Source organism: Chenopodium quinoa, unplaced genomic scaffold (assembly GCF_001683475.1).
Source record: "Chenopodium quinoa cultivar QQ74 unplaced genomic scaffold, ASM168347v1, whole genome shotgun sequence".
NCBI classification, from domain to species: Eukaryota; Viridiplantae; Streptophyta; class Magnoliopsida; order Caryophyllales; family Amaranthaceae; genus Chenopodium; species Chenopodium quinoa.
The window spans coordinates 2,065,420-2,076,760 of NW_018743331.1; the positions used below are offsets into that span (position 1 = coordinate 2,065,420).

The 11,341-nt window shown below is 38.1% G+C and overlaps 1 long non-coding RNA gene across 1 annotated transcript; it reads left to right on the plus strand.

Annotated features, from left to right (window-relative positions):
* Window positions 1–10,394: 10,394 nt before the first annotated feature.
* LOC110737500 lies at window positions 10,395–11,065 on the plus strand. Its single transcript, XR_002514415.1, has 3 exons — window positions 10,395–10,444; window positions 10,536–10,718; window positions 11,051–11,065. It is a non-coding gene; the product is annotated as an uncharacterized LOC110737500 (long non-coding RNA).
* Window positions 11,066–11,341: the final 276 nt, after the last annotated feature.

Below are 11,341 nucleotides of genomic sequence, written 5' to 3' on the forward strand. Positions count from 1 at the left end.
CGTCGTAAATCAAATTCTAGACAAAACTGAGGTGTGTGTTAAATATATATTTAGGATACTGATACGCATATTTCATTCATGGAACAACCTTTTTTTCTCTATTTCATTTTTATTATAGTGGAACTGGGGAAGTGTATACACACACGCACGCACACACACACACACATATATATATATCTCTAAGTTTATACCCCCAATTTTTGTACTTGGATATGATAGCTTCTAATATATGAACTTTGGCAGCTTAATGGCAAAAAAGAAAAAGCATGCAAGTCAATCTACAAACAATGCAACCTCTGACCTAGAAAATGACGCATCTGATACTGAAAAAAATAATCGTGAGGAAGAGAGAGGTCGCACTATACTTGCAATGGTGGGGAAAGCAATTCAAAGCGATACCAAAATCCCTGTGGAATGGCATCCTACATATGGAGTTCCATGTGGTGATAAAAAAAAAACCGCACTACCCTTTCTTCTTATATTGGTGTAGTTGCTCGTGTACGTCTAAATATTAACTATAAAAATTGGGGTGATGTTCCAAAAGAAATAGTGGATGAAATGTATGAAATCATCGCAGTAAGCATTTACCTTTGCAAATTCATCATGCTTTAATATAACTCAACATGCATGAGGTTGTTTATATGTATTACTAGTATTATTACTTTTTACACAGATTATATGTATTAATAAAAAATAACATTTTTTTCAAAAAGGATTTGATGTACCAGAGAAGCGCAAAAAATATATCTTAGGGAGGGCTTCTATTCGATGGAGGGCCTTCAAGACAAGATTGAGAAAGTATTGGCTATACAAGGTACATGGAAATAAGAAAGTGGTAAGGAAAACATCGCCATGGAAATATCCAATGATACTGCAAACTGATTGGAACAAATTTATAAAGACTTATACCGAAGATGATGCATTTCAAGTATTCTTATACTATACAAGTATTTATTAGATTGTTTGTATTTGATAATATTTTATACTAACTAGGTATGGTTTCCAATGCAAAGGAATTAAGCAAAAAGAATCGAGGAAGGTCATTGAAAAAGAATACAAGATACCGAGGAGGCAGACTAGGATACCTTTACTATGAAGAAGAGATCGTAAATAGTTGGAAAATCAGTTTAATTAAGTATAAATCTGAATTTTGAGCTGAATGTTGGATTTGTTGCTGCCAAACATTAGGTAAAAGAACTTCAGAACAAAGGGATACATGTCACACAAGTTCCTCGACGTTTAGTCTAGCTCAAAGCCCATTATAAAGACACTACTAGAAAACACCTTTTTTACAACGGAAAAAATCCGTCGGAAAACCCTCTTAATCCGTCAAAAAAGATAGTTTCCGACAGAAGTCCGTCGGAACACGTTGTCGGAATACACTTCGTAGGAATTTTGGCCAATACCGAGGGATTTTCTGTCGGAAATGACCGTACCGACGGATTTTTATTTGTCGGAGCCTTTGTTTGACCTGAATGGGAAGTCCGTCGCAAGCTTCCGACGGAATGTATTCCGTCGGAAAGTTTCTCAGTTTTTGACAGAATATTCCGTCGGAACTGTTTATAAGTCCGACGGAATATTCCGTCGGAAGCTAAGCTCGCTCCGACAGATATTTCCGTAGGAAGCAGGTGACGTTCCTACGGAATTTTTCATTGCAAACTTCCTATGGATATATTTCCATCGCGACGGAAAAGTCCGTCGGAAACTTATACCCATTGCGACGGATATTAAATCCGTAGGAACTTTGCGACGGAAATAACGACGGAACTTTGTCGAGTTTGACTATTTTCCTATGGCACATTGCTACCCTTTGATACCTGCACTTCCTGCTTCTTATATTAACAACAGAATAAAATTAATGGTTTTTGTGCAAAAATAATTATATATATATATATATATATATACTAATTCTAATTTGTACAGCCAAGTAATTCAGCTTAAATTAGTACTAATAAACACTACGTTAATTACAGATAAGCAACTGCGGGAGTGCCCTGGCCTGCTCCACCACTACCCTGGTCGTCGTCCCTAGGATCTCGAAATGGAGGTCGCACGATGGAACAAGGGTCGTTGTGGTAACGACTCATCATCCTCTCTTCCAACCTCTTCTCCATTTCTTCCATTTGGGCTCTTACTGAGGCTTAAACTCGGGCTTGCATCTCGAGTTCCATTTCTTCCCTAAGAGCCTGCACCCTGGTTTCCACCTGATCCTACATCTAAGAAACAAGGGAGGGCGTGTACTGCATGGAAGATGTGGAAATTCGACCCATCTGGCTGCCATAGTAAAGGTCAGCACTTCCGCCAAGTCCCTTCACACGTCCTTTTTTGTTCCGACCACCCACTGTCTCCTAGTACAGCTCATTCGGACTCTTCTGAGTCCTTTGAGTGCTAGCCTCCTCAACCCTCTTTCGGTAGGCCTGCTACAAGATAAACATATGAAAAGGAACAAACGAGTAAGTCAGTTATATAAATAGGCTTTGGGTACCATATTCATGAAAAAATAAACCAAGTAACATGACATAGGTGACTTCTACTTAGCCCAATTACTTCATTTCTTAGGAAATGAGCTCTTTTTTTCTCATTCAATATCAAATAAACATAGTTTTAGGTCTAAAGTGCTTGAATTGACAAAACAAAAACAAAGTAACAAAGTTTTACGTACAATATTCATGAAAAACGCACCGAGTATGGCCTAAGTGACTTCTATGTTGCCCATTTTCTCTATGTCTTAGCTAATGTTCTCATTTCTCATCCAAACATGTCAAATTTACATAGTATAAGGAGTAAATGCCTTGAAATTCCACATTAAGTTTTGGGACGCATTTGGAGCGAAAATGAACCAACTATGGCCTATATGACCTATTCTTTGCCCATTTCCTTCATTTTCAACCAAATGAACTATTTCTTTCTCTAAACATGTCAATTATGGTTATTCTAAGGAGTACATGCCTTGAAATGCCAAAAAAAAAACAAGTCCCTAAGGTTCGGGACGCATTTGGAGCGAAAATGAACCAACTATGGCCTATATGACCTATTCTTTGCCCATTTTCTTCATTTTCAACCAAATGAACTATTTCTTTCTCTAAACATGTCAATTATGGTTATTTTAACAAGTACATGCCTTGAAATGCCAAAAAAGAACAAGTCCCTAAGGTTCGGGACGCATTTGGAGCGAAAATGAACCAACTATGTCCTATATGACCTATTCTTTGTCAATTATGGTCTTCATCGCTTGAGATCACAAAGCCATCATCATCGTCTTCATCATCATCATCCCTGGCGTAGTCCGGAATGTCATTCGGTGGGCAAAGCGTTGCATGTACTGTTGGGGATGGTGATTGCAGAAACTCTGAGTCCACCAGAGCATCAACCACTGACCGTGCTTGTGTTTTAAACACAGACCACCATTGAACACGGTCCCGTTTCAGGCTAGGGTATGATGCGTAGTACACTTGAGCCACTTGGTAAGATAAGACAAATGGATCATATTTGGGGTATTTCTTAGTATGATTTACTTCGATTAGCCTTTATTGTTCGTGTATGTTCATTCCCCTACCACAATCCATCCAATTGCACTTAAACAAAATTGTCTTGTACTGTCTCTTGGGTCCCGTGTAGACAAGTTCAATTATGTCGTCTAAAATGCCGAAGTACTCTCCGCCATCCTCACTTGATACACACACACCATAATTCATGGTGGATTTGTGCTTTCCATGGGCATGTGTATGGAAATTAAATCCACCTACAAAAATCTGGCCCCAAGTAAGAACTCGCCTGAAGGGACGCATGCACAACGCTCGCAGGACATCCGAATTTGGCTTCCCTTTGACCACCTATAAAGTGGTTGAATATCAATATCACGCCATCTAAATTTAATGAATTGAAATGCAAGATGTAAAATACAGAATTATTTCACGGTTACGCCGCGTATATCACCTTGTGATGAAACCAATTAGAAAATTCAGCTTCGAAGTTCTCCATGACTTCTTCTCTACGCAGGAAAGGTCGAGTACTAAGAATGTAGACCTCAAACTTCCTACGAGGCCAAACACACAATGTAAATCTACAAAGTCATCATTGTAAATGATCGTAAATACGAATACACTGAATACCTGCGCCTAATATACCTTTCGTATTCGCCAAGAATGCCGGTGTTTCGTAACACGAAAAAATGTGCACACTCGAGTTCTTTGTCATCTAAGAACCGAGTTCTACCCTCATTTGACACACGACCACTGTCCTCTTTGAACAACTCTGGTATTTTAGTGTCGTCCAATGTGGACTCAACGTCGGCATTCATATTTCGACCAAGATCTCGAGTTTTAGTGTCAACTGTCGACTGAAAGTAATTGGAGCAGAAGTTTGCTATCTCTTCAGTGAGATAAGCATTGCATATGGACCCTTCAACTCGAGCCTTGCTCCCAATTTTCCATTTCAAATGATTGAGGAACCTGTAATTACAGTTGTTATGTAACTCTATGAACAAGTGATTAGGATGTAAAACAAAGGATGTGAAATAAGGGTATTTGATTTACCTTTCGAAGGGATACATCCATCTGTATTGTACATGACCACATAACTTCCCCTCGTACGGCAAATGTATTGGCAAATGCTCCATGGAGTTAAAGAATATAGGAGGGAAGATCTTTTCAAGCTTGCAGAGGATCTTAGGTATGTTTTTCTCCAATCGCTCCATGTCACTAACTAATGTTGTATAGCAACACAAGTCGCGGAAGAATTGGCTGATCTCTGTAATTGCATTCCAAATATGGCCAGGGAGCAATTCCCTCAAAGCTGTGGGCAACATCCTCTCCATGAACACGTGACAGTCATGGCTTTTCATTCCATGGAGCTTCCATGCTTGCAAATCTACGCATCTGCTCTAATTGGAGGCGTAACCATCAGGGAACCGCAGCTGCTTAACCCACTCACACAAAACTTTTCTCTGAGCCTTGTCAAGAGCGAATGGAGCCTTTGGCATGACCTCTTTTCCTCTATCATCCTCTTGAAGATGAAGCTGGGGACGTTTACAATATCTGGCAATGTCATTCCGAGCAGATGGCGTGTCACACGTATGCTTTTTCACATCCATTACAGTGTGAATTAACTGATCGAAGAAGTTCTTCTCAATGTGCATGACATCTAAGTTGTGACGAATGAGGAGATGCTTCCAATATGGGAGCTCCCACAAGGTGCTTTGCTTGAACCACCCCTTCTTTACATTTTTCAGCCTTTTAATTGAATCGGGTCCATCTGTAGCCTTCGGGAGGCCCTTCACACATTCCCACAGATCCTCTCCTGACATGATGTGTGGAGGGGCACCTTTCTCGACTTTGTTTTTACAGAATGCAGTTTTACTGTTCCGAAAAGGGTGATATGTCGGAAGGAATTGCCGGTGGCAATCAAACCAAGTAACTTTACCACCATGTTCGAGCCAAAATGCTTTGCTCTTCTCCATGCAATGTGGACAAGCTTTCTTACCGGCTGTGGCCCAACCAGACAACATGCCATAAGCCGGGAAGTCACTGATGGTCCATAGGATGGCTGCTAGAAGATTGAAATTCTGTTTCTTCGAAATATCATAAGTTGCCGCACCAACTTCCCACAATAGTTTTAAATCCTCTATCAACGGTTGCATGTAAACATCCAGGTTGCCCTTAGGGTTTTTAGGACCGGGAACGAGTAACGAAAGGAACATGAATTGTCTTTTCATGCACATTGAGGGAGGCAAGTTATAAGGGGTCAAAATGACAGGCCAACAAGAATATTGTCCCCCAAGCTTACCATGAGGAGCAAAACAATCTGTACACAAGCCAAGTCTCACATTACGAGGCTCGGAAGCAAACTCAGGAAACCGACAATCGAGGTGTTTCCAAGCTGCACTGTCACTAGGGTGTGCCATTGTGCCTTGAACTCGAGGATTTTTCGAGTGCCATGTCATTTCCTCCGAAATGTTCTTCGTTGAAAATAGTCTTTGCAACCTGGGTGTGATCAGGAAATAAAAAAGAACATTCAAAGGCACTAGGCTGCCTTTGGAAGTCTGCTTGTATCGGTCATTGCCACACACCCTGCATGCAGACAAATGAGCATCATCCTTCCAAAACAACATACACCCTTTCGGGCATGCATGAATCTTTTGATGGGACAGTTCTAACCCCTTCACAATCTTCTTCACCTCGTAGAAAGTGTCGACCATATGGCTGTTGTTCGGGATCGCCTCACTTAGCAAAGAAGCAAACCCATCGACACATCTGTGAGGCAAATTATACTCACATTTTAGACTAGTGATTCTAGCGACCATCTCTAACACAGACAAAGAACTCCCTTCGTATAATGGCCTTTCAGAAGCCTTCAACAAATCCAGAAAATGCTTAGCAGTTGCATTAGGCTCCTCCTCTAATGAAACACTAGCCTCCTCGGAGTGCCCCTGGTCTTGACTATGACCAAAAGCATCAAAAACCATGTCACGATATTCATTGGACCGCCTTTCGGGAACTCCCGGATACCCTTCCCCGTGACACATCCACTCATAGTAGTTAGGTGTGAAACCCTTGCGATACAGATGAATTTTAACCGTATCCGCATCCCAAAGGCGTTTGTTCTTACATTTAACACATGGACACCTAACTTCATTCGGGCTACTACTCTCGGGATTATCTGCGACGTACTGAATGAATTCATCAACCCCTTTCACGAACTCAGGATTAATACTTTGCCCAACCATCCTTTCATACATCCACCTACGTTCTCTTCGTTTCATGATTACAACTTCTACACAGCTCACGCATATGTACAATCACATTAGTCATAAACCGTATTTCGCAGTCATTATCCACCAAAGCGTTATGGAAATGCAAATGAGTTTTGAAATGCTTCCAAAGGGTCCTTATCACTCCAACCTAACCCATCCTTGTATATTTATTCTCACTAGCGAATGTAACCCAGGTTTTCAATTCTATGGAAAATCCGCCAGCATTTCCCTACAGTTCTCCAAGTACACGATGTAGGCGATTAAACACACCTACATATGTACCCAGAGAACACGGTAGAGAAATGCATGAAAAGACAGGATTTTCCCTAGAATCAAAAACAAGGCTTACATTCACCACCTAAGTGAGAATAAGCGTACAAGGACAGTCCCAACCGGGGACTATTCAAGACATACTCCTAATGTGTATGCCTTGAACGGGTATCTAGGCATATGGTTATGCAAATGATTTATTTATTATATATATATATATATATATAAAGTGAAGGAAACATGCATTTTACTAAACAGAGATATATCATAATTAAACTAACCTAAGCAAATAAATAAGAAGGCTTATTAAATATTATATTAAACATTATATCAAACAAAAATATTAAACTAAATACACTAGCATACACTTTATTAAACAAAACTAAACCAAGTTTAACTAAACTAAACTAAACTAAACTAAACTAAACTAAAGTAGACTAAACTAACATATTAAATTACCCTAAACTAAACCAAACTAAACTAACATGTTATAATACAATAATTAAAAACTAAACTTAAATAAACTAAACTAATATAACATATCATAACATTAACACATTCAATTCAAATATTTCAACAAATTAAAATATAAATACAACAAATTATATATACAAAAACTAAAAACAATAATAAACTAACATATATCTACACACCATTAGGATCTAACATGTCAAGTATAAACTAAATTCATACATTTAGCTTTAAAATACTCTCTAACCTGTAGATCTGAAGATGTTATTGCCAAAGAACCAATTCAATCTACAAATCCTACAAATATTCAAATTACAAACAAAAAATAAACAAAAAAATGAAAGTATAAACTATATTTATAATTTTAGCTTTTAAATTTATGCTTGCATTTTGTATAAAAAAAATGAATATTGATAGATGTAAACTTTTATTAAAAAATAAACCAAAAAAAAAAAATTGGAAAACCGACACTACCTGCTGGCGGCGGCGGCTAGTGGCCGTTGTGGTTGCAGACCGGCCGGCGAGTGAGGCTTTGGGGTTGGTGGTTGTTAGTAACAACTCCGGTAAGCCCTAGGACATGGTGGTGGTTAGGGTTTTTCGGAAAAAAAGAAAAAATTAAAAATTAAAAAAAATTAAACCACTTACCGGCGGCGGTGCAGCAGCGGAGGGGCGGTAGACGGCGGTGTGCGTGGCCCTCTCTCTCTTCCTCTTTCTCCTTCTCCCTTTCTGTCTCGCTCTCCCTTTCTGTGTCTGTGTTTTTTTTTGTCGTTGTTGTTCTGTAAAAATCGGGTTTTTTTGAATTGTTCTAAGCTTCCGACGGAAATTTTTCCCTCAGAAAATTCAGGTTCTGACGAAATTTTCCGTCGGAACCTGAATTTTCCGAGGGAAAAATTTCCGTCGGAAGTGTTTCCGAGGGAATATTCCATCGGAACCAGGATATTCCGAGCGAAATACAATCCGTCGGAAAGTTTCTGAGGGAATATTCTGTCGGTACGGAACATTTCCGACGGATTTTTCCTACAGAAGCAATTTCCGCCGGATTTTTTGAATTTTCCGAGGGAATTAAATTCCCTCGGAAATAAGCCTATTTTTAGTAGTGAGAGACAGATGGCCAAATGGTATTTGAGAATCCTGCTAATGATATAATCGCGCAAGCAATTGTTAGAATTAACTCTAATTTCAAGTCATTAAAATTGTTAGTTGCAAGTTTCTTGTTTAAAGTTCAAATTATGGGTCATGTTCTGCATACAGGTCATAACAAATTATGGGTCATGTTCTGCGTACAGGTCATATCAGTTCATGAAATATGCTAGATTTAATTTATTCCACCAGTTCTTGTCATTATTGTTTATTTTATTTAATCTTATTTATTTACTTCTTTAAAAAAAAATTAATCAGAGTATGTTGGATGCCTAAGATCAAAGAGGAGAAATAACCGCCAAGGGTTGGGTTGACGTATTAGCTAAAGCAATAAATAAGCCTGAGCATGGTGGTCGTGTAAGGGCTGTTGGATCGGGTGTTTCAAATAAGGCATATTTTGGGTACAACCAACCAACACCTCCAAATCGTATGCAGAAACAATTCAATTATCTGATGAAAGAGATGGGTACTATGAGAAATGATCAAAACTTTTTGATGTCTTACATTATATCAAGCCCTAATTTCAACCCAAATCAATTTAGACAATTCATGACAAGTGGTGGTGCTTTAGGTGGCCAAGGGTCAGTGAGTACCCCATTTGGGAGTTATGTTGCCCTACTTGGTGGCCAAGGGTTGGGTGCTTCCCAATTTGGTTTCCCTATCCAAGGGTTTGGTGGTCCTCAATTTAGGGCTCTTAATGGACAACTTAGTGGCTCAAGGGTCCAAGTAGGTGGATTTGATGTCAATAATGTTGGTTTTAACGAACTTGGTGCTCATTTAAGTAAACATGTTGACAGAGACAATGTAGATCTTGAAATAAATGGTACTTCAGAACCTAACCAGGAGGAGATTTTTCCCTACCATGTTCCTTTGTCCGAGCAACACTTAATGCGAAGTGATCAACAAATAGAGCAAAATTGTGCTTCTTCTCCTCAAATAAGTCATGAGCTAATTGATGATGATCCGATTAGTCATAATCAATTTAGAAGTGGTCTGACAAGGTATGATCCAGTGAGTGTTATTGAACATACTCTTCCTGAGGTACATTATTCTTTTTCCAAGTATTTAATACTTAATGGCATTCTTAGCCTTATTATAAGTATTTCTCATGGTATATTAATTCAAATTGTACATGATAAGGGTTGGAGTGATTGTTCTTTGGAAATTCAAAGTGAAAAGGAGCTACATATTGTTGCCAAAGGAAAGGTGGAAAAAAGAAAATCAGAACAAGTAATTACTGTTCATAATGTTAAGATTGTGATTGTTCTTCTACGAGTCTCGGTTGATCAAGTGGTGATTCCAACAGCTCTTATGCCATGTCCAACCTCAGAGTTCACGTACGTGTCTCAAGCTAAGGGTAATTTTTGCTCCCTGGCCAAGTCACTTGATTTATCCAATGATGAAGGTAAAATTTTATTCTTATAATATTACAAAATTATGTCCCAAAGTGGTTATTGAAGTCTTAGGTTTGTATGTTAGTTTAATCATTTTTCTTTTTGATTTGTGCTTTTACTTTAAAGGATGATGAACAAAAGCAAAACCCCTGACTACTCCATCCCCAGAAACACCATCATCACAAGCATCCACTACTCATAAGTATGTCATTAGAGATTATGCTAAGTTAACTACTAGTTTGTTGCGAAAATTCAAAATTGAAGCTTGGAGAATGAAAGAAAATGATGATTGCATATCAATAACAATCCCAACAAGTGTGTATGGACATGATCAAAAACTTAAAATTGATTATGCAGACATTTTTGACTGGTGCTTTCAAAGAGAGATTAGAGCTTCACATTTGTCTATCTTTATGAAGTAAATGCCTAATGACTTACCTCTTTTTCTATTGCTTTCTAACTATCATTTTTATATAATTTTGTAATATATATGTTAATTGATGTGGAAGGTACTTGAGCGAAATGTGTAAACAAGATAGTGTTGCTGGAATGTATGGATTTTGCAATATTGGTTGTTTATCTCCGCTGACACCAATGACTAAAGAAGGACGATCAGACTATTTAACAATTGTGTTTGGTCAAAATGAAGGGAAGAATCTTAATCAACTTTTCTTTGCTCCGTATAAAGAAAAGTAAGTGTGAATCATATATAAAACTATTTTTTGGGATATTCAATGATAATAATGTCAATGTTACTTCTTTTACTAATGTTACATATAGTCGGCATTGGATGGTTGCGATCATTAGTCCTTGGAATGCAGTGGTGTTTTGGCTGGATCTAGATGGAGCAGAAAATGAAATTAGTAATTTGCTCAAAAGACCATCAATGAGTATGTAGTACATCACATATTCATTGTATCTACATATACTGTGCTTAAAATCAGTTTGCTTTTTTTTTGTGTTGTTCTTAATAATTATAAAAAAGAATTATCATGTGACATAACTAATTGTTTATTTTTGCAAGTGTCCTCGTCAATCACTAAATTCCTATGATAGTGGATACTATGTGTGCCGCTATATGCTTGAGACTATAGATAAAAGACGACAAGTGATTCTTGATCAGGTATTATTCATGCATGCATATATAATGTATATTTATCATTAATTTTGTGTTGGATTATGCTATGTAGTGGATTAGATAGTGTAATTGCCTAATGACTTACTTCGTCTACTTGGTTTGATTGATTTTTGCTCTCATTGAGTGTATGTTGTGTTAAAACTAGTCAGTAAGGCTGAGAGTATCATGTTATGTATG